We start from the raw sequence: 21,499 nt of genomic DNA, 5'->3' as shown, positions 1-21,499 counted from the left end.
GTTCTGGACTTATTAATCAAGTATCCTGTTGCTTTAATTGGTTAAAGTCATGCCCAAAGTGATTGTCTGCAATAGACTTTCCAGAATTAAAAGATAAGTCTGCAAGGATTGTGAATATTACAGCCCTGTTTAAAAAGAGAGATAAACCCAGGAACTACAGACCAATTAGTCTAATGTCGGTGGTGGGGAAACTTTTAGAGACAATTATCCAGGAGGAAATTAACTGTCACTTGGTAGAACATGGGCTAATAAACGACAGCCAGTACAGATTGGTTAACAGAAGATTGTGTCTGAAATAATTAATGAATTAATTTCTTTGATGAAGTTTCAGAGAGAGTTGACGAGGGTGGTGAGGTTGATGGTACGTGTCTGGACATCAAAATTGTGTTTGAAAAGGTACCATAAACTAGACTTGGGGCAGCACAATGGCACAGTGGTTGGCACTGCAACCTCACAGCTCTCGCAACCCAGGTTCAGTTCTGGGTACTGCCTGTGCAGAGTTTGCAAGTTCTCCCTGTGACTGTGTGTGTTTCTGCTGGGTGCTCCGGTTTCCTCCCACAAGCAAAGACTGCAGGTTGATAGGTAAATTGGCTGTTGTAAATTGCTCCTAGTGTAGGTAAGAGAATGGTGGGGACGTGGTAGGGAAGATGGGATTGCTGTAGGATTACTATAAATGGGTGGTGGTTGGTCAGCACAGACTCAGTGGGCCGGATGGCCTGTTTCAGTTTTGCATCTCTCTATGACTTGCTAACAAAATTCAAGCAGATGGGATTAAAGAGGCAGTGGCAGTGTGGATCCAAAATTGGCTGCAGGGTAAAAAGTAGGGTGAATACTTGTTTTTCAGAATGGAGGGAGTTATACAGTAATGTCCTTGTTGTTGCAATATGTTCAATGTCAGACCCCGAGCTGTCCGAGGGATGGGGCAATTTGTGATGTTCCTGTGGTTGCAATATTTGCAGTGTCTGACCTTGATCTGTCACAGGGACGTGGCATTTATGAGGTCCCTGTGGGGTGCTGTTTGTTTGGTGTATCACACTGACCTGTCCCAGAGAGCGGGAAGGTTGTGATGTCCTTGTGGGTTGCAATCTGTTCAGTGTCTGACTCTGATCTGTACCAGAGATGGGGCAGTGTGTGATATCCTTGTGCATGTCAGACAGGCCCACTGGTGTGTGGTTCCATCCTGATGCCAAGAAACAGAGCCCCATCTCTGGGCAAAAAGTCTCACTTCTCAAGGGCTGTCTCGAGAAGACACAGTGGCGCAGTGGTTAGCACCGCAGCCTCACACCTCTAGTGACCCGCGTTCGATTCTGGGTACTGCCTGTGCAGAGTTTACAAGTTCCCCCTGTGACTGCGTGGGTTTCTGCCGGGTGCTCTGTTTTCCTCCCACAGCCAAAGACTTGCAGGTTGATAGGTAAATTGGCCATTGTAAATTGCCCCTATTGCAGGTGGGTGGTGGGGGAATTGAGGGGATGTGGTAGGAATATGGGATGAATGTAGGATTAGTATAAATGGGTGGTTGATGGTCGGTACAGACTCGGTGGGCTGGAAGCACCTGTTTCAGTACTGTATCTCTAAATAAATAAATAAGAAGGCTGAGGCAGTAAACCTGGACAGTAAATCCGGAGTGGAGTCCTGGAGGCGGTTCCCTGTGACTTATCAGGCAGTTTTCCAGCAACTCCGACAGCAGAGCTGGTAGCAAACAGTACTGGCTTTTCCTTTCCTTTGGACAATACGAGCAATGCTGAGAGGGGGTCCTGATGCTCAGGGTCTCCATACTGTTTGCCCAGGCCTGTGCCCTAGAGAGGACACTCCAGCTTTGTGGTTAAACATGAGCACAACCCGGGAATAAACAGTTACTGATTATAAGCTCTCTTTCAATTGGTGCAGAGTATGAGCGCCAGGGGTTACTTCGGACAGTGGGAGAGCTCTTAGTGTCTCATTGGATAGCTACCATTCACTCCAAGCTGGGCAGCCCCCAGTTAGTTAGCTGCTGTGAAGCCACGACCTGCTTGCTTCAATGGGTGCTTGGAGCTTAGAGAGTCATCTCTCAACAGGCGGATTGATTATCTATGCACCAAGAAAAACAAACTCAACAAAGAAGACACCAGTCCTTCGCATCACAAGCTGGAATGTAAGGACCATGTGTCCTGGCCTTACCGACAACCTTCTGCAGGTTGATGACACACACAAGACAGCTCTGATCGACAAGGAACTCACAAGGCTCAATGTGGACATTGCTGTGCTGCAAGAAACTAGACTTGTTCAAAGTGGATCCCTCAAAGAGAAACACTACACCTTCTTCTGGCAGGGGAAAGCCCAAGAGGCAACTCGTGAGCATGGAGTGGGTTTCACAGTAAAATACACGCCACTTCAGATGAGTGAACCACCCACAGTAGGCTGAGAGAGACTTCTTACTCTTCACTTGTCAACAAGTGTGGGCCCAGTTAATCTCATGTGCATCTATGTCCCGACACTCACCTCCACCCCAGATGTCAAGGATCAATTCTATGTGACACTTGACACTGCCATGAGTAGAATTCCCAGCACTGAGGGACTGTACCTTCTAGGAGACTTCAACAAAAGCTTGGGTACTGACTACAGAGCTTTGCCAATGTGCATAGGGCACCAGGGGATTGGCAAGATGAACGAAAATGGACAGAGATTGCTGGAGCTATGCTGTCACCATGGATTCTGTGTGATGAACAGCTACTTCCAGGTCAAGCTGTGCTGCAAGGTGTCCTGGAGACATCCGAGATCATGCCATTGGCACCAGCTAGACCTTATCTTCACCAGACATAACACCCTCAGCAGTGTCCTCATCACTCGCAGCTATCACAGCGCTGACTGTGACACTGATCACTCCCTGGTGTGTAACAAGGTCAGGCTTCAGCCAAGGAAGCTTCATCCATCCATGATGAAAGCTCGCCTTCTGATCAACACTTGCCGAACCACTGATCCAGAAAGGACCCAGGAGTTCCTCAACATCCTTGATCAGGCTCTTTCAGACAACAATGCTCAAGGCCTCAGTGCAGTGTCAAAGTGGAATCATCCGCACACCACCATCTATAACTCTGCACTCACTGTGTATAGGAAAAGAGATGGGAGGAATGCTGACTGGTTTGAGGCTTATTGGACTGAAATGGAGTCAGTTACTGTAACTAAGAGGAGAGCCCTCATGAACTACAAACAAGTCCCCAGCAAACAACATCTAAATGCTCTCAGAGCTGCCAGAATCAAGTCTCTGCAGACTGCTCGGCACTGCACCAATCAATACTGGTTAAAACTCTGCTGATGAATCCGGGGATGCCAGAGGGATGTATGAAGGAATTAAGAAAGCAATGGGCCCAGTAGTAACTAAATCAGCACCTTTTGAAGACAAAGAGAGGGGTGATCATCACTGAACCTAACAAGCAGATGGAAAGGTGAGTGGAGCATTATCTTGAACTCTACATAACGGAGAACATTGTCATTGAAGTCGCTCTCAGTGCCATTCCAGACTTCCCTGTCATGGATGAACTGGACAGTGAGCCCTCCATAGTCGAGCTCAACAAGGGCTCAAAACATGCGTGCTGCAAACATTGTCACCTTGTACAAAATTAAGGGGGATCGCAGTGACTGCAGCAATTATCGGAGCCAACTACTCAGTTCCACTCACCTGCTCGATCCCTTTCCTCCTGCAAGTTCCTTTGCTTCAGGTATCCATCCAATTTCCTTTTCAAATCATTGATTGTCTCTACTTCCACCACACTCATGGGTCAGGACATTACCACTCACAGTATAAAAAAATTCCACCTCACCCAAGGATGGGAAATATTTATATCTTCTATATTTAGCTTATTCCGTATCTCTACGAGAATAGAATGGCAGTCAACATGAAAGGGAACCCAAAAATCTTCGAGCAGTATATCAATAATAAGCAGGTAGTCAGCGGTGAAGTGGGCCCCATTAGGGACAAAGAGGGCAATATATACTTTTTGCTGCAGGGCAATGTTAATCTAGTTAATAAGTACCTTGTATCAATGATCACTAAGGAAGTGGAATTTGACAAAATATCAGGAGAAGTGGAGAGTGTAGAGGCAATGGAGAGGGTACAAATTGAGAGAGGGAGGTACTGAAAAGGCTGGTTATGCTTCAGGAAGATAAATTACCTGGTCCGGATGGCTTTCATCCCAGATTGCGAAAGGAAATGTGGATGCAGATAACAGAAAGGCTTGCTATAATCTTCCAATCTTCCCTGGATACGGGGGAGGTGTCAGAGGATTAAACAGTGGCAAATGTGACACCCTTATTCAAGAAAGGGTGTAAGGACAGTCCGGGTAACTACAGGCTAGTTAGATTAACAGCAGTGGTGGGTAAGGTTTCAGAAAGAACAATCAGGGAAAAAATCAACAGTCACTTGTAGAGGTTTGAGTTAATTAAGGAGAGTGAGCATGGATTTATACATGGGAGTTCATGCTTGACTAATCTAAATGCATTTTTTGATCAACTAACAGAGAAGGTTTATGAAGGGCATGCAGTGGATGTTGTTTATATGGATTTTAAGAAACGGCACATATAAGGGTGATTAACAACATTGAGGTTCATGGAATAGGAGTGTCAGTGACCAATTGGATAGAGAATTGGCTTAAGGACAGAAAACAGCAAGTCGTAATAAATGATTCATTCTCAGACTGGAAGGTTGTCGACAGTGCTGTTCCCCAAGGGTAACTGCTGGAACCACTGCTTTTTACTTGCGACAAATAAATGACTTGGATCTTGGAATATAGAGTAGAATCTCAAAATATGCCGATAACACCAAACTTGGAGAAGTGGCAAACAGTGAGGATGAAATGAACCACCTGCAACAAGACAGTGATAGGCCAGCAGAATGGGCAGACAGGTGCAGATGGATTTTAATAGTGACTAGTGTGAGGTGATGCATTTTAGCAGAAGGAATAGGGAGAGGCAATATATACTTAATGGCACAGTTCTAAAGAGTGTGCAGGAATAGAGGGACCTGTTCACTGAACAATGAACAACGTGAACAATTACTTCTTGTTGTGTGCTCTCAGATTTGTCACCTTCACTGTACTGGAGTGAGGTGACATCTACTGGCAGAAAGCAAGAACTGCAATCAAGCAGCAGAAATTCCATCGTCTGTCAGGGTGAAAGAAACATTGCAATGTGAGGAAATAGTGAATGGGTTTGATTGGGTTGATGGAGACATGATTCCACTTGTGGTGGAGTCCAAAGCAAAGGCCAGAAATATAAAATTGTCATTATTAAAAGATATGAGGAATTCATGACAAATGTATTTAGGTAGTGAGTGGGTGGAATCTAGATAAAATAGAAAGTGAGATTGCGTGGACAGAAGCAGTGTGAAAGGATGGCTCAAACAAAAGGTAAACGCCCTGAAAGGTGAACTCTGTTTCTCTCTCCACAGATGCTGCCAGAGTTTCTGAACATTTCCAACACTTTCTGTTTTTATTTCAGAATTTGCAAGATGTTGCTTTGCTCTGAAAAAAAATGGATGGTCGGCTTTGGCTGCCAGTGAAATTCCACAGGAGCTAAAAGGAAGTTCTGATAACAGTGGCATGTTGATCTAGGGGTATGATCCTTGCTTAGGGTGAGTGATTAATTAATGTGTGAGAGATCCTGGGTTCAAATCCTAGACAAGCCCTTCTTCTTTGGCATTTTTAGTTTAAGGTAATTGATTGGTTTCAGCCTTGCAGAAGGCGGAATTGATTTCCATATGGAGCCTGCTTGAGGACCAGAGAGCTGGATTCAAAGAGCTTGATTAATTAAATGTACAGATAGCCAAGTGGGAATATAAAGTTGTTGCAGTAATTGTGACCTGACTCCAAAAACAACAGGACTGGGTTCTGGACTGGAATGGAATGGAATTCTTCAGTGTTTCTGCTGTATGGCTTGCATTGACTCATCGATTTTCTTGTTTTTCACTTTGTCGATGCCTTTGAATAATTGTGGATCCTTCTTCAGATTGTCATCTTTCACCAGGTAGTTCTGACCTCTGATGATGATGATCGTAATGAGCTTCAACTCACTGATAGTTTTGGAACTGAACAGATTTCCTTTGCTTGAGTCTACAACATGGAACTCAGTCTGACATGTGGACCCATGGGAGGATTTGAATGCCACCCCTGCGTTGAAGAATACAGTTGCATCCATCCAATAAGAGACCGAGTAGAAGTGACAGTTCAGTCAGTCAAACATTAAACTTTTAATTTCAGGGTGGTGAGTTTGAGTGCCATTTTGTTTTTCCCTTTTTTAAGGCTTCATTAGCAGAGAGTACAAGGAGTGTTTGAAATGAAATTCAGCAAAAGTATGAGAAAGTCTCACTTTGATTCGGGTCTCATCTCTCTGCAGCATCTCGCTGTGAAAGATTGAACTTCATCTCATTTCATTCTCAGCTCGGGGTCAGTGCGGCTCAGTGGGACTTCTGGCTGTCTCCTGCTTCACAATACATCAGTGCTGAGAAAGCAATGGGGAATATTATTCAAAGCTCTGTAACCAGAGGACACCGATTTAAGGTGAATGGCAAAAGAACCAAAGGCAACATGAGGAAAAACTTCTTTTGCACAGCGAGTGGTTAAGATCTGATATGCACTGCTTGAGAGTGTGATGGAGGCTGATTCAACCATGGCTTTCAAAATGGTATAAGATAATTATCTGAAGTGGAAAAATTGCATGTTTTCATGGAATACATGAGTCTGTGGCATGAGCTGAGTTGCTCGTGCATGGAAGCAACACAAGCACAATGAGCTGAAAGACTTCCTTTTGTTCTGTAACTATTCTATGATCTATGATTCTTTTCAGAGTGAAATCAACACTCACATACAAGAAACTGACAGGTACACTGTAAACTTCGCATTACCAGACAAGAAATTGACAGATACAGTGTGAAACCCACAGTCACGTAGCAGCGGTTGGCAGGTAACGTGTAAAAATCTTTCTTTCATATCCCAACTGCAAGGTACAAAGGAAATTAGGTACAAACCCAGGCTCACACTTCAAAGACTGAGAGATACAAAGCAAAACACATACTCACCTACAAGTACAGAGAAGAAGACACACTCAGAGGAGGTGCAGATTAAAGACACATGCATGTAACAGAAACTGATAGGGATAGAATCAAACCCTTTCTCACTTCTCAGAAACTGATAGATATAGACAAAAGCTGATGCTCACATACAAGTTGTTGAAAGATATGTGGTGAAACTCACAGAGCAATAGCAGAAACAAACAAGTACTGAATAATACCCACAGTCACAGACCAAAAACTGAAATATACTGAGTTAAACACCACTTTCTCACACCAGAAACTCATGGCTACAAAGTGAAGCACTGACAGGTGCAAAAGAAAACACTCACGACGATTCCAGGTCATGAAATGTACGTCATAAAACCTTTCAGCTGAAAGAATAGCATTAATGACAGGTGTTATACCCAGAATGCTCAGCGGCTTAGAATCCGCCCTGTCTGTGACAGGAGCGGGGCGCGCAGGCGCGGTAGAGAGCTTTGTCAGCAGCAAGAGCTGCGGGTTCGGAGTTGGATATTCACAATGTGCGAGAAGACTTTGCGGGCTCACACAGCTGGAGCAGGGCCTCAGGGCCACAATAAGATGGAACAATCCCATCTGTATCCCTGCGGATGGCGGTGGTGAAGCTTTTCCCGGTGAGGCTTCCCGAAACGGCGTCAATAAATGGATAAGAATTGGGGACTGGTTCGGGAGCGTTTTTTTATTCGTTCGTGGGATGTGGGCGTCGCTGGCTCGATCTCAGCTCGAGTAATGTGTCCAGTTCTGGGCACCAGGCTTTAGAAAGGACATCAACGCTTCTGAGACAGTTCAGAGGAGATTTACTAGAATGATCCCAGAGATGCGGGGTGTCAGTTCTCTGGACAGACTGGTGAAGCTGGGATTGTTCTCTTCAGAGTAGAGAAGGTTAAGGGAAGATTTAATAGAGGTGTTCAGAATCATGAAGGATTTTCATAGGGTAGAGAGGGAGAAACTGTTTCCACTGTCCTGGGGGTCAGTAACCAGAGGGCACAGATTTAAAATAATTGGCCAAAAATGTCAAGGGGAGGTGAGGAGAGATCTTTTTACCCAGTAACTGATTCGGATTTGGAATGAATTGTCTGACAGGGTGGTGGAAACAGATTCAATTATAACTTTCATAAAGGAATTGGACTAATATTTCAAAGTGAAATTCTCCAGGATTATGGGGAAATAGGCAGGGGGTTGGACTAATTGCATCTTTTTGTCAGAGAGTCAGCAGAGACACAATGGGGCCGAATGGCCTCCTTCTGTGCTGTATGATTCTATGAACATAAGAACGAGGAGCCGGAGTCGGCAAGTCAGCCCCTCGAGCCTGCTCTGCCATTCAATACAATCATGGCTGATCTCATCACGGCAGTTCTTGTTTCTTGCCAGTAGATGTCACTTCACTCCAATACAGTGAAGTTTACAAATCTGAGAGAGACACAACAGGAAAGAATTGTTCACATTATAGTGAATGTGTGGGATTTAGAAATACTAGGAGTGGAGACGAGTTATTACTTGTCTGCTCGATCCCCATAGCCCTGTAAAATTATTTCCTTCAAGTGCCCATTCAAATTCCTTTTGTAATCCTCGATTGTCTCCATTTCCACTGCCCCCGTGGGCAGCGAGTTACAGATCATCACCAATCATTGTCAGAAAGTTCTTGCGCACATTCCCCCTGTATCTCCTGTCCAAAACCTTCAATCTGTGTCCCCTAGTCCTTGTACCAATAGTTAACGGGAACAATGTTTCCTTGCCAACTTATTTAAAACTGTCATAGCCGAAAACACATCTATCAATTCTCCCCTCACTCTCCTTTGATGCAGGTAGAACAACCCTAGCTTTTCCAACCTAACCTTGTAACTAAAATCCTCCATCCCTGGATCCATTCTGGTGAATTTCATCTGCATCCTCTCAAGGACGCTCACATTCTTTCTTAAGTGTGGTAAGCAAAACTGGAAGCAACACGCCAACTGGGGCCTAACCAGAGCTTTATAATGGTTCAGCATAACTTCCCTGCTTTGTACTCAATGCCTCTTTTTTCAAGCCCAAGATCCCATATGCTTTGCGAACCACTCTCGCAATATGTCTTGCCACCTTCAAAGATTGATGCACATGAACCCCAAGTCCCTCTATTCCAACACACACTTTAGAACTGTGCCATTAAGTAAATATTGCCTCTCCCTATTCCTTATGCAAAAATACATCACCTCACACTTGTCACTATTAAATTCCATCTGCCACCTGTCTGCCCATTCTGCTAGCCTATCATTGTCCTGTTGCAGGCAGTTCATATCATCCTCACTGTTTGCCACTCCTCCAAGTTTGTTGTCATCGGGATATTTTGAGATTCGACTCAATATTCCAAGATCCAAGTCATTTATCTTTAGCACAAAAAGCAGTGGTTCCAGCACTGACCCTTGGGAAACACCACTGTCGACTATCCTCCAGTCTGACAAAGAATCATTTCATAAGACTCGCTGTTTTCTGTCCTTAAAACAATTTTCTATCCAATTGGACACTGACCCTCCTATACCACGAACCTCAATTTTGTAAACCCCACTTTTATGTGGTACCTTGTCAAACGCTTCCTTAAAATCCATATAAACAACATCCACTGCATTCCCTTCATCAAGCTGCTCTGTTAGTTCATCAAAAAATGCACTTAGATTAGTCAAGCATGAACTCCCATTTATAAATCCATGCTCACTCTCCTTAATTAACTCAAACCTCTCCAAGTGACTGTTGATTTTTTACCCTGATTATTCTTTCTAAAACCTTACCCACCGCTGCTGTTAATCTAACTAGCCTGTAGTTACCCGGACTGTCCTTACACCCTTTCTTGAATAAGGGCGTCGCATTTGCCACTGTTTACTCCTGGCACCTCCCCCGTATCCAGGGAAGATTGGAGGATTATGGCAAACTCTTCCAGTATCTGCATCCGCATTTCCTTTCGCAACCTGGGATGCCAGCCATCCAGACCAGGTGATTTATCTCCCCTAAGGACAGCCAGCCTTTTTAGTACCTCCCTCTCTCAATTTGTACCCTCTCCATTGACTCTACTCTCTTCACTTCGACTGATATTTTGCCAAATTCCACTTCCTTAGTGATCACTGATGCAAAGTACTCATTAAGTAGATTAACATTGCCCTGCACCTCGAAGCTTATATTCTCCTTTTTGTTCCTAATAGGCCCGACTCAAACTCTTACTACCCACTTATCATTTACATGCTGCTCGAAGATTTTTGGGTTTCCTTTCATGTTGACTGTCGCTCTATTCTCATAGAAATAGAGAATAAGCAAATATAGAAGATATAAGTATTTCCCATCCTTGATGAGGTGGAATTTTTTATGCTGTGGGTAGTAATGTCTTGGCCCACGAGTGTGGTGGAAGCAGAGACAATCAATGATTTGAAAAGGAAATTAGATGGATACTTGAAGGAAAGAAACTTGCAGGAGGAAAGGGACCGAGCTGGTGAGTGGAACTGACTAGATTGCTCCGGGGAGAGCCAGCATGGACGTGATAGGCCAAACGACAACCTTCTGTGCTGTAAATGACTCTGTGTTGTTTCTCAAATTCAATCCACTGGTGCTTGGTAAATAATCTCAAAGTAAATTGTGCAACCGGAAAATCAGAACCAAGACAAGGGACGCATAAGGAAGCAAAATTGCTGAAACCCGGAATTGAACCAGGGACCTTTAAATCTTCAGTCTAACGCTCTCCCAACTGAGCTATTTCAGCCCGACGTTAACAGTGGCTTGGTGTCCTTGTTTTGGAAGAAAATACATACATTCAAGTTTTCCAAAAAATTTAAGAACACAACATGTGAGTAATATTCCCCATTGCTTTCTCAGTACTGATGGATTGTGAAGCGGGAGACAGCCAGAAGTGCCACTGAGCCGCACAGACCCCGAGCTGAGAATGAAATGAGATCAAATTCAATCTTTCATAGTGAGATGCTGCTGAGAGGTAAGAGTCCTGAATCAAAGCGAGACTTGCTCATTTCAAACACTCCCTGTACTCTCTGCTCATGAAGCCTTAAAAAAGGGAAAAACAGAATAGCACTCAAACTCACAACCCTGCCATTAAAAGTCTCATATTCGACTGACAGAACTGTCACTTCTACTCGGTCTCTTATTGGATGGATGCAACTCCAACGCAGGGCTGGCATTCAAATCCTCCCATGGGTCCACATGTCAGACTGAGTTCCATGTTGTAGACTCAAGCAAAGGAAATCTGCTCACTTCCAAAACTATCAGCGAATTGAAGCTGATTGCAATCAACATCATCAGAGGTCAGAACTACCTGGTGAAAGAAAACACTCTGAAGAAGGATCCACAATTATTCAAAGGCATCGACAAAGTGAAAAACAAGAAAATCGATGAGTCAATGCAAGCCAAACAACAGAAACACTGAAAATTCCATTCCATTCCAGTCCAGAACGCAGTCCTGTTATTTTTGGAGTCAGGTCACAATTACAGCAACAACTTTATATTCCCACTTGGCAATCTGCACATTTAGTTAATTACAATTTTGTCGACAAGCTCTTTGAATCCAGTTGTCTGGTCTTCAAGCCAGCTCCGGATGGAAGTCAATTCCACCTTCTGCAAGGCTGAAACCAATAGATAACCATAATCTAAAAATGCCAGCAGACCAGGGCTCGCCCGGGACTTGAACCCGGGATCTCTCGCATGTTAATTAACCATACACTCAAAGCATGAATCATACCCCTAGACCAACGAGCCACTGACAGGTCAGGCTTTATTAGCTGCTGTGGAATTTCACTGGAACCCCCCCAGCCAATCATCCATTTTTTTTCAGATCAAAGCAACATCCTGCAAATGCTGAAATAAAAACAGAAAGTGCTGGAAATGTTCAGCAGCTCTGGCAGCATCTGTGCTGTGAGAAACACAGTTAACATTTCACGGCACTCACCTTTTGTTTCAGCCATCCTTTCAGACTGCTTCTGTCCATCCAATCTCACTTTCTATTCTATCCACATTCGAACCATTCACTACGTTACTACATTTTTCATGAATTCCTCATTTCTTTTATTAATGACAATTTTGTATTTCTGGCCTTTGCTTCAGACACCACCACAAGTGGAATCATGTCTCCATCTACCCAATCAAACCACTTCGCTGTTTCCTCACATTGCAATGTTTCTTTCACCCTGACAGACTGTGGAGTTTCTGCTGCTTGATTGCAGTCCTTGCTTCCCGCCAGTAGATGTCACCTCACTCCAATACAGTGAAGTTTACAAATCTGAGAGAGACACAACAGGAAATAATTGTTCACATTATAGTGAATGTGTGGGATTTAGAAATACTAGGAGTGGAGACGAGTTATTATTGCACTCTGCTATTACATCTTTTATAATGGACTCCAGCATTTTCCCCACGACTGATGTCAGGCTAACCGGTATATAATTTGCTGTTTTCTTTCTGCTTCTTTTTTTAAATAGCGGAGTTACATTAACTACCGTCGAATCCATTGGAACTGTGCCAGAGTCGGTAGATTTTTGAAAAAAGACCAGAAATGCATCTGCTATTTCAAGGGCCACTTCCTTAAGTACTCTGGGATGTAGATTATCAGGCCCTGGGGATTTATCTGCCTTCAATCCCATCAATTTCCCAAACATTCCCTACTAATACTGATTTCATACAGTTCGTCCTTCTCACTGGACCCTATGTTCCCCAACATTTCTGGGAGATAATTTGTATCCTCCTTTGTGAAGACAGAACCAAAGTATGTATTTAATTGGTCTGCCATTTCTTTGTTCCCCATTATAAATTCCCCCGTTTCTGACTGTAAGGGGCCCACATTTGTCTTCACTAATCTTTTTCTCGACACATATCTATGGAAGCTTTTACAGTCAGTTTTTATGTTCTCTGCTAGCTTACTCTCATACTCTATTTCCCCCTTCTTAATCAATCCTTTTGTCTTCCTCTGCTAAATTCCAAACTGCTCACAAACTTCAGGTTTGCTGCTTGTTTTGGCCATTTTATATTTCTCCTCCTTGGATCTAATACTTTCCTTAATTTCTTTTGTAAGCCACAGTTGAGCCACCCTTCCTGTTTAACTTTTGCACAGACAGGAATGAACAATCGTTGTAATTCATCCGTGCGCTCTTTAAATGTTAGCCATTGCCTATCCACTGTCAACCCTTTAAGTAACGTTCCCCAATCTATCATAGCCAACTCCCGCCTCATACCTTCATAGTTTTCTTTGTTTAGATTCAGGACCCGAGTCTCGGAATCAACTCTCTCACTCTCCATCTTAATGAAGAATTTTATCATATTATGGGCGCACTTCCCCAAGGGACCCCACACAACAAGATTGTTAACTAATCCTTTCTCATTGCACAATACCCAGTCCAGGATGGCCTGTTCTCTAGAGGTGTTATACACCTCTATCAATTCTCCACTCAATCTCCTTTGAGAAAGGCAGAATAATCCTAGCTTTTCCAACCTAACCTTGTAACTAAAATCCCCCATCACTGGATCCATTCTGGTAAATCGCCTCTGCGTCCTCTCAAGGACCCTCACATTCTTTCTAAAGTCTGCTGAGCAGAACTGGAAGCAACACTCCAATTGGGGCCTAACCAGAGTTTTATAATGGTTCAGCATAACTTCCCTGCTTTTGTACTCAATGCCTCTACTTATAAAGCCCAAGATCCCATATGCTTTGCGAACCACTCTCGCAATATGACTTGCCTTCTTCAAAGATTGATGCACATGAACCCCAAGTCCCTCTATTCCAGTACACTCTTTAGAACTGTGCCATTAAGTATATATTGCCTCTCCCTATTCCTTATGCCAAAATACATCACCTCACACTTGTCACTATTAAATTCCATCTGCCACCTGTCTGCCCATTCTGCTAGCCTATCACTGTCCTGTTGCAGGCAGTTCTTTTAATCTTCACTGTTTGCCGCTCCTCCAGGTTTGGTGTCATCGGCATATTTTGAGATTCTACTCTGTATTCCAAGATCCAAGTCACTTACCTTGAGCAAAAAAAGCAGTGGTTCTAGCACTGACCCTTGGAGAACACCACTGTCGACTATCGTCCAGTCTGACAAAGAACCATTTAATAAGACTCGCTCTTTTCTGTCCTTAAACCAATTTTCTATCCAATTGGACACTGACCCTCCTATACCACGAACCTCAATTTTGTTAACCGCCCTTTTATGTGGTACCTTGTCAAACGCTTCCTTAAAATCCATATAGACAACATCCACTGCATTCCCTTCATCAACCTGCTCTGTTAGTTCATCAAAAAATGCAGTTAAATTAGTCAAGCATGAACTCCCATTTATAAATCCATGCTCACTCTCCTTAATTAAGTCAAACCTCTCCAAGTGACTGTTGATTTTTTACCCTGATTATTCTTTCTAAAACCTTTCCCACCGCTGCTGTTAATCTAACTGGCCTGTAGTTACCCGGACTGTCCTTACACCCTTTCTTGTATAAGGGTGTCGCATTTGCCACTGTTTAATCCTCTGGCACCTCCCCCGTATCCAGGGAAGATTGGAAGATTATAGCAAGCCCTTCCGTTATCTGCATCCGCATTTCCTTTCGCAACCTGGGATGTGAGCCATCCGGACCAGGTGATTTATCTTCCCTAAGCACAGCCAGCCTTTTTAGTACCTCCCTCTCTCAATTTGTACCCTCTCCATTGACTCTACTCTCTTCACTTCGACTGATATTTTGTCAAATTCCACTTCCTTGGTGATCACTGATACAAAGTACTCATTAAGTAGATTAACATTGCCCTGCACCTCTAAGCTTATATTATCCTTTTTGTCCCTCATAGGCCCGACTCAACCTCTTACTACCCACTTATCATTTACATGCTGCTCGAAGATTTTTGGGTTTCCTTTCATGTTGACTGTCAGTCTATTCTCATAGAAATAGAGAATAAGCAAATATAGAAGATATAAGTATTTCCCATCCTTGATGAGGTGGAATTTTTTTATGCTGTGGGTAGTAATGTCTTGGCCCACGAGTGTGGTGGAAGCAGAGACAATCAATGATTTGAAAAGGAAATTAGATGGATACTTGAAGGAAAGAAACTTGCAGGAGGAAAGGGACCGAGCAGGTGAGTGGAACTGACTAGATTGCTCCGGGAGAGCCAGCATTGACGTGATAGGCCAAACGACCACCTTCTGTGCTGTAAATGACTCTGTGTTGTTTCTCAAATTCAATCCACTGGTGCTTGGTAAATAATCTCAAAGTAAATTGTGCAACCGGAAAATCAGAACCAAGGCAAGGGACGCATAAGGAAGCATTTAATATGACTCGCTGTTTTCAGTCTTTAAAACAATTTACTCTCCAAATGGACACTGACCCTCCTAATCCATGAACCCCAATTTTGTTAACCACCCTTTTATGTGGTACTTTATAAAATGCTTTCGTAACATCCATATAAGCAACATCCACTGCATTCCCTTCATCAGTATTCTCAGATAGTTTATCAACAAATGCAGTTAGATTCGTCAAGCATGAACTCCCATTGATAAATCCATGCCCACTCTCCTGAATTAACTCAAACCTCTCCAAAGTTATTGATTTTTTTCCCTGACCTTTTGATCTCATGCTGATAGCAAGCTCACCAGAGAGCATGTATTTGGCAATGTGACCGTCATCCATTTGGCCCAGTCAACAGAGTCACCGCTGACTCAAGAGGGGAAACATGCTGCGGATCCCTGCACGCTGGTGTACTTCCGCATTCGGCACTCTGTCCTGCCAGGAGATGCCCAGTATCCATCTGAGGCAGTGGAGGTGGAAGCTGTTCAGCCGCTTTTTTTGGCTTGTATAAGTTGTTGATGCTTCTCTACTAGAAAGGAGGGTGCTGAGAACACAAGCCTTGTACACGTGGAGCTTTGTATTTTCGGTCAGTTTGCTGTCGGTTCACACTTGTCTTCTCAACTTTGACATGACAGCTGCAGCATTGGCAATCCTGGTGCTGATTTCAGCATCAAGGGCCAGATTGCTGGTGATTGTTGATTGAAGGTATGTGAAGCTGTTGACAACCTCCAAAGTGAGGTTGTCGATGTTGATGGAAAGTGGAGTCTCTACGTCCTGGCCCGTAACTTTCATCTTCCTGATGCTGATTGTCAGTCCAAACTCTTTGCAGGCCAGGGATTACCGATCTGCAAGCTGCTGTGACTGAACTTCATTATGGGATGTCAGCACAGCATCATCAGCAAATAGCAACTCATAGACTAGGAATTTACCCACTTTGGTCTTGGCGCACAGTCTTGCCAAGTTGAACAGCTTGTCGTCAGCTCTGATGTGCAGGTGAACACCTATATCTGAGTAATTGAAAGTGTACAATAGCAGCATGGAGAAGAATATGCCAATTATAAAGGATGTGATAACTAGACAGTTCGAAAATGATGACATGATTGGGCAGAGTCAACATAGAATTATGAAAAGGAAAACAGGTTTGAAAAACCTGTTGAGATTTTTGAGGATGTTACCTACAGAACAGATAAAGGAGAACCAGTGGATGTGTGGTATTTGTATTTTCCTTTGGTAAGGTCCCACACAGGAGGTGAGTAAACAAAATTAGAGCACATAGGCTTGGGGATAATATACTGATATGGATTGAGAATTGGTTAACAGACCGAAAACAGAGAGCAGGAATAACGGGTCCTTCTCAGGATGGCAGGCTGTTACTATTGGGGTACTGCAAGGATCAGTGTTGGAGCCACAGCTGTTAACAACCTATATAAATGATTTGGATGTGGGGATTAAATGTAATATTTCCAAGTTTGCAGATGACACAAAGCTCGGTGAAGTGTGAGTTGTGAGGAGGATGCAGAGAGGCTTCCAAGGGACCTGGAGCTGCTCAGTGAATGGGCAAGAACATGGAATATAATGTGAATAAGTGTGAAGTTATCCACTTTGGTGGAATAAACAGAAAGACAGAGTATTTCTTAAATGGTGAGAGGTTGGGAAGTGTTGATGTCCAAAGGGACCTGGGTGTCCTTGTTCCTGAGACACTGAAAGCTCTTGTGCAGGTGCAGCAATCAATTAGGAAGGCAAATGGTATGTTGTACCCACATGAGGGGTCATGAGTACAGGAGTAAAGATGTCTTGCTGCAATTGTATAGAGCCTTGGTGAATCCGCACTGGAGTATTGTGTACAGTTTAGTCTCCTCATCTTATGAAGGATACACTTGCCATAGAGGGGGTGAAACAGAGGGTCAACAGACTAATCTTTTTTTTGCATTTATTTCATTTCATCTCAGTTTGTTCAGTTTGCTTACCTACTGTTTTTTTCAGGTTTGTACTTGCTGCTGTTCAATATTCAGTCCGTTAACACCTACTCTGTACTAATGCTTTGTCTTTCAACACACCATTAACATATTGTTTGCCTTTGCTGCATGACCTTTTGGTCAGCTATGTGGCCTTGTCCAATCTACACCTTCTCCTTTGTTATCTCTTGCCCCACCCCCACCTCACTTGCTAATCACCTGTGACTTTTCTAATATATGTCAGTTCCGAAGAAGGGTCACTGACCTGAAACATTAACTCTGCTTCTCTTTTCACAGATGCTGCCAGACCTGCTGAGTGGTTCCAGCATTTCTTGTTTTTGTGTCACCAGACTAATCCCTGGGATGGTGGGATTGTCTTTTGAGGAAACTGGGCCTGTATTCCTAAAAGTTTCGAAGAATGAGAGGTGATCTGATTGAAACTGACAAAATTCTTACAGGGCGTGACAGTGTGGATGTAGACAGGATGTTTGCCCTGGTTGGTGAGTCTAAAACCAAAGGACATCGTCTCAGAATAAGGAGTAGGCCATTTAAAACTGAGATGGGTGGAATTTCTTCACTCAGACGGTGGTGAATTATTGGAATACTGTGCCCCAGAGGGCTGTGGCAGCTCAATCATTGAGCATGTTCAAGACAGAAATTGATAGAAATCTTGATACTCATGACATCAAGGGATATGGGGATAGCACGGGAAATGGGCTTTGAGGTAGATGATCAGCCATGATCGAATTGAATGGCAGAGCAGGCTCGATGGGCTGAATGGCTTACTCCGATGTTCCTCTGTTCCTATGAGAGTTGGCGCCAGCGTGCAGCCCTGCTTTACCCCACTGCTGATCTTGAAAGCGTCTGATGTTGCTCCATTGTAACTGATGGAACTATGCATGTTCTCGTGGAAAGAAGAGATGATGCCCAAGAGGTCAGGAGGGCAGCCGATGTTCCATCGCAGTTTGAAGAGGCCGTCTCTGCTGACAAGATCAAAGGCCTTAGTGATGTCGATAAAATTGTGTGAGGCTCTGTGGTGCAGTGGATAGCGTGTTGGACTTCTAAATAATGACTAAGAAGATATTCAAAGGTTGTGGGTTCAAGTCCCTCCAGAGTCAGATTTTGGACCAGAAACAGAGGAGCACAACGGAACAACAAATGAAGAAATGCGCCAAAAGCACAGACTCGGAGACAGAGCGAGAGAGAAAGGAGCACGGCAGGAGCAGAGCAGGGGAATAAAATCGAGGAGTGAGGTCACAATGGAGATTGAGAGCAGGGAAACAGAGAGCCGCTGGGGTGAGTGCACAGGAAATGGTTCTTTCTGCGGTGCAGTGGAAGGAGCTGTTTGGTGAGGATCTGGAAAGCTGTGACATCACAGGCAAGCAGGTAGTTGATTGGTTTGGAAGAACCGACCTGCTTGTTCGCATCTGGTAAGTGATTAAGGTCCATTTTAGCCCTAACGTTTAAAATAGTAAACAAACTAGTGGTAAGTTTAATAAAATATGCAATAAAATGAATAATTGAATAAAATATTTAAGTAGTTAATTGAAACACGTTAAGGATGACAGGACAGGTGATGTGTCACAGCTGCAGCATGTGGGAGTTCCTGGATGCCAGTGTGATCCAGGGCAAACACGTCTGCAGTAAGTGTTTGCGGCTCAAAGAGGGAGAAAAAAGGAATGTAGTGGTAGTAGGGGACAGTATAGTAAGGTGGATTGACTCTGTTCTCTGCAGCAAAGAGCAAGAGTCCAGACGGCTGTGTTGCCTGCCGGTGCCAGGATTCAGGACATCTGCTCAGTGCTGGAGCGAAACATACAATGGGAGGGGGAGGATCCAGTCGTCGTGGTCCATGTCAGTACCAACGGCATAGGCAGGACAAGGATAGAGGTTCTGCACAGTCAGTATGAGGAACTAGGCAGCAAATTAAGAAGCAGAACCTCAAAGTTAATCATCTCTGAATTATTACCTGAGCCATGTGCAAATTGGCATAGGACAAATAAGATTAGCGAAAGTAATGTGCGGCTGAAAGACTGGTGTGGTAGTAGTGGGTTCTGGTTCGTGGGGCATTGGCACCAGTACTGGGGAAAGAGGTGGCTGTACCGTTGGGACGGTCTACACCTGAACCGTGCTGGTGCCGGTGTTCTAGCGAGCCACATAATGAGGGAAGTAGAGACGGTTTTAAACTGAATAGTGGGGGCAAGGGATCAAATTTGGGAAGATATGGTGAATCAAGGAGGAGAGACAAGGCAAGAGAGAAAGGTATAAATATGGGAAATGATAAACAGACTGTGACAGGAAGGGACAGAATGTACAAATCTAAGAGTAAATCGACAGATAAGGCTAGAGGTGACAAAAATAATAAAAGGACAAAACTAAATTCTCTGCATGGAGCATTCGAAACAAAACAGATGAACTGAGAGAACAAATAGAATAAATACGTACGATCTGATAGTCTTTACAGAGACATGGCTGCAGGGCGACCTAGATTGGGATGAGAATATTGGAGGTGACATGGCATTTTGGAAGGACAGGAAGCTAGGAAAAGTTGGCGGGGTAGCTCTGTTAATTAATGATGGTATTAGCGTAATAGAGAGGGATGACCTGAGTTCTGGAGATCAGGATGCAGAAGCAGTTTGGGTACAAATGAGAAATCATAAAGGCAAGAAGTCACTTGTGGGAGTGGTGTCCAGGCCACCTAACATTAACCACACTGTCGGATGGGATATAAAGGAAGAAATAATGGCAGCTTGTCAGAAAGGTACTGTGATAATTATGGGGGTTTTAATCTACATATAGACTGGAAAATTCAGATGGGCAGAGGTAGCCTAGATGAGGAGTACATAGAAAGTTTTGGGGATAATTTCTTGGAACAATACATTCTGGAGCCAACCAGAGAGCAGTCTATACTAGACCTAGCATTGTGCAACGAGGTAGGATTAATTAATGACCTCATAGTTAAGGTGCCCCTCGGTAGTAGCGATTATAATATGATTGAATTTGACATTTAGTTTGAGGGTGAGGAGAGTGGGTCCCAGACTAGTATTTTAAATTTAAATAAGGGCAATTATAAGGTCATGAAAGCAGAGCTAGCTAAAGTGAACTGGCAAATTAGGTTAAGGGATAAGTCAATAGAGATGCAGTGGCAGACATTTAAGGGGATATTTCAGACTACACAGAATAGATACATTTCAACGCGAAAGAAAAGTTCCAAAGGTGGGACTCACCATCCATGGTTCACGAAAACAGTTAAAGATACTATCAAACTTAAAGAAAAAGCCTATAATTGTGCAAAGGTGGGAGGCAGGTCAGAAGATTGGACAGAAGATAAAAAAACAGCAAAGAATGACTAAAAGATTGATAAGGAAGGTAAAATTAGAGTATGAGAGAAAGCTCGAAAGAAATTTCAAGACAACTAGTAACAGTTTCGATAGATATTTTAAAAAGAAAAGAGTTAACAAAGCGACTGTTGGTCCTATAGAAAGTGTGTCTGGGGAATTAATAATGGATAATTAAGAGATGGCAGATGAACTGAACAGATACTTTGCATCGGTCTTCACTATTGAGTATACAAATAACATCCCAGTATTAGCCGTATATCAGGAAATTGAAGGGATGGAGGAACTCAAGAAAATTACAATCACCGGGGAAGTGGTACTAAACAAATTGTTGGAGCTGCGGGTTGACAAGTCGCCAGGTCCTGAATTGGCTAGTGAGATAGTTGATGCGCTGGTTTTAATATTCCAAAATTCCCTAGATTCGGGAAGGTTCCGTTAGATTGGAAAAGAGTGAATGTAACTCATTTATTCGAAAAGGGAGGGAGACAGAAAGCAGGAAACGACAGGCCAGTTAACTTAACATTTGTCTTCGGGAAAGTGTTTGGAGCTATTACAGAGGATGTTATAGCAGGGCATTTAGAAAAAATTAAGGTAATCAGGCACAGTCAACATGGTCTTTTGAAAGGGAAATCATGTTTAACCAATTTATTGGAGTTCTTTGAGGGAGTTACATGTGCTGTGGATAAAGGGGAACCAGTGGATGTATTGTATTTCGATTTCCAGAAGGATAAGGTGCCATATCAAAGGTTATTGCAGAAAATAAAAGCTCATGGTGTCGGGGGTAACATATTGGCATGGATAGAAGATTGGCTAGCTGACAGGAAACAAAGAGTCAGCATAAATGGGTCATTTTCTGGTTG

General features: G+C 43.4%; 2 non-coding genes across 2 annotated transcripts; one reads left to right on the top strand and one right to left on the bottom strand.

Annotated features, from left to right (window-relative positions):
- Positions 1-10,708: 10,708 nt before the first annotated feature.
- On the bottom strand, positions 10,709-10,781 carry trnaf-gaa (transfer RNA phenylalanine (anticodon GAA)). The gene has a single exon. It is a non-coding gene; the product is annotated as a tRNA-Phe (tRNA).
- A 7,550-nt stretch (positions 10,782-18,331) lies between these two features.
- Positions 18,332-18,422, top strand: trnar-ucu (transfer RNA arginine (anticodon UCU)). The gene is given in 2 exon segments: positions 18,332-18,368; positions 18,387-18,422. It is a non-coding gene; the product is annotated as a tRNA-Arg (tRNA).
- The last annotated feature ends 3,077 nt before the right edge of the window (positions 18,423-21,499 follow it).

This window comes from Heterodontus francisci, unplaced genomic scaffold (genome assembly GCF_036365525.1).
Source record: "Heterodontus francisci isolate sHetFra1 unplaced genomic scaffold, sHetFra1.hap1 HAP1_SCAFFOLD_184, whole genome shotgun sequence".
NCBI lineage: Eukaryota > Metazoa > Chordata > Chondrichthyes > Heterodontiformes > Heterodontidae > Heterodontus > Heterodontus francisci.
The sequence above is the reverse complement of the archived record's forward strand: the minus strand, read 5'-3'. Positions and strand labels throughout refer to the sequence as shown.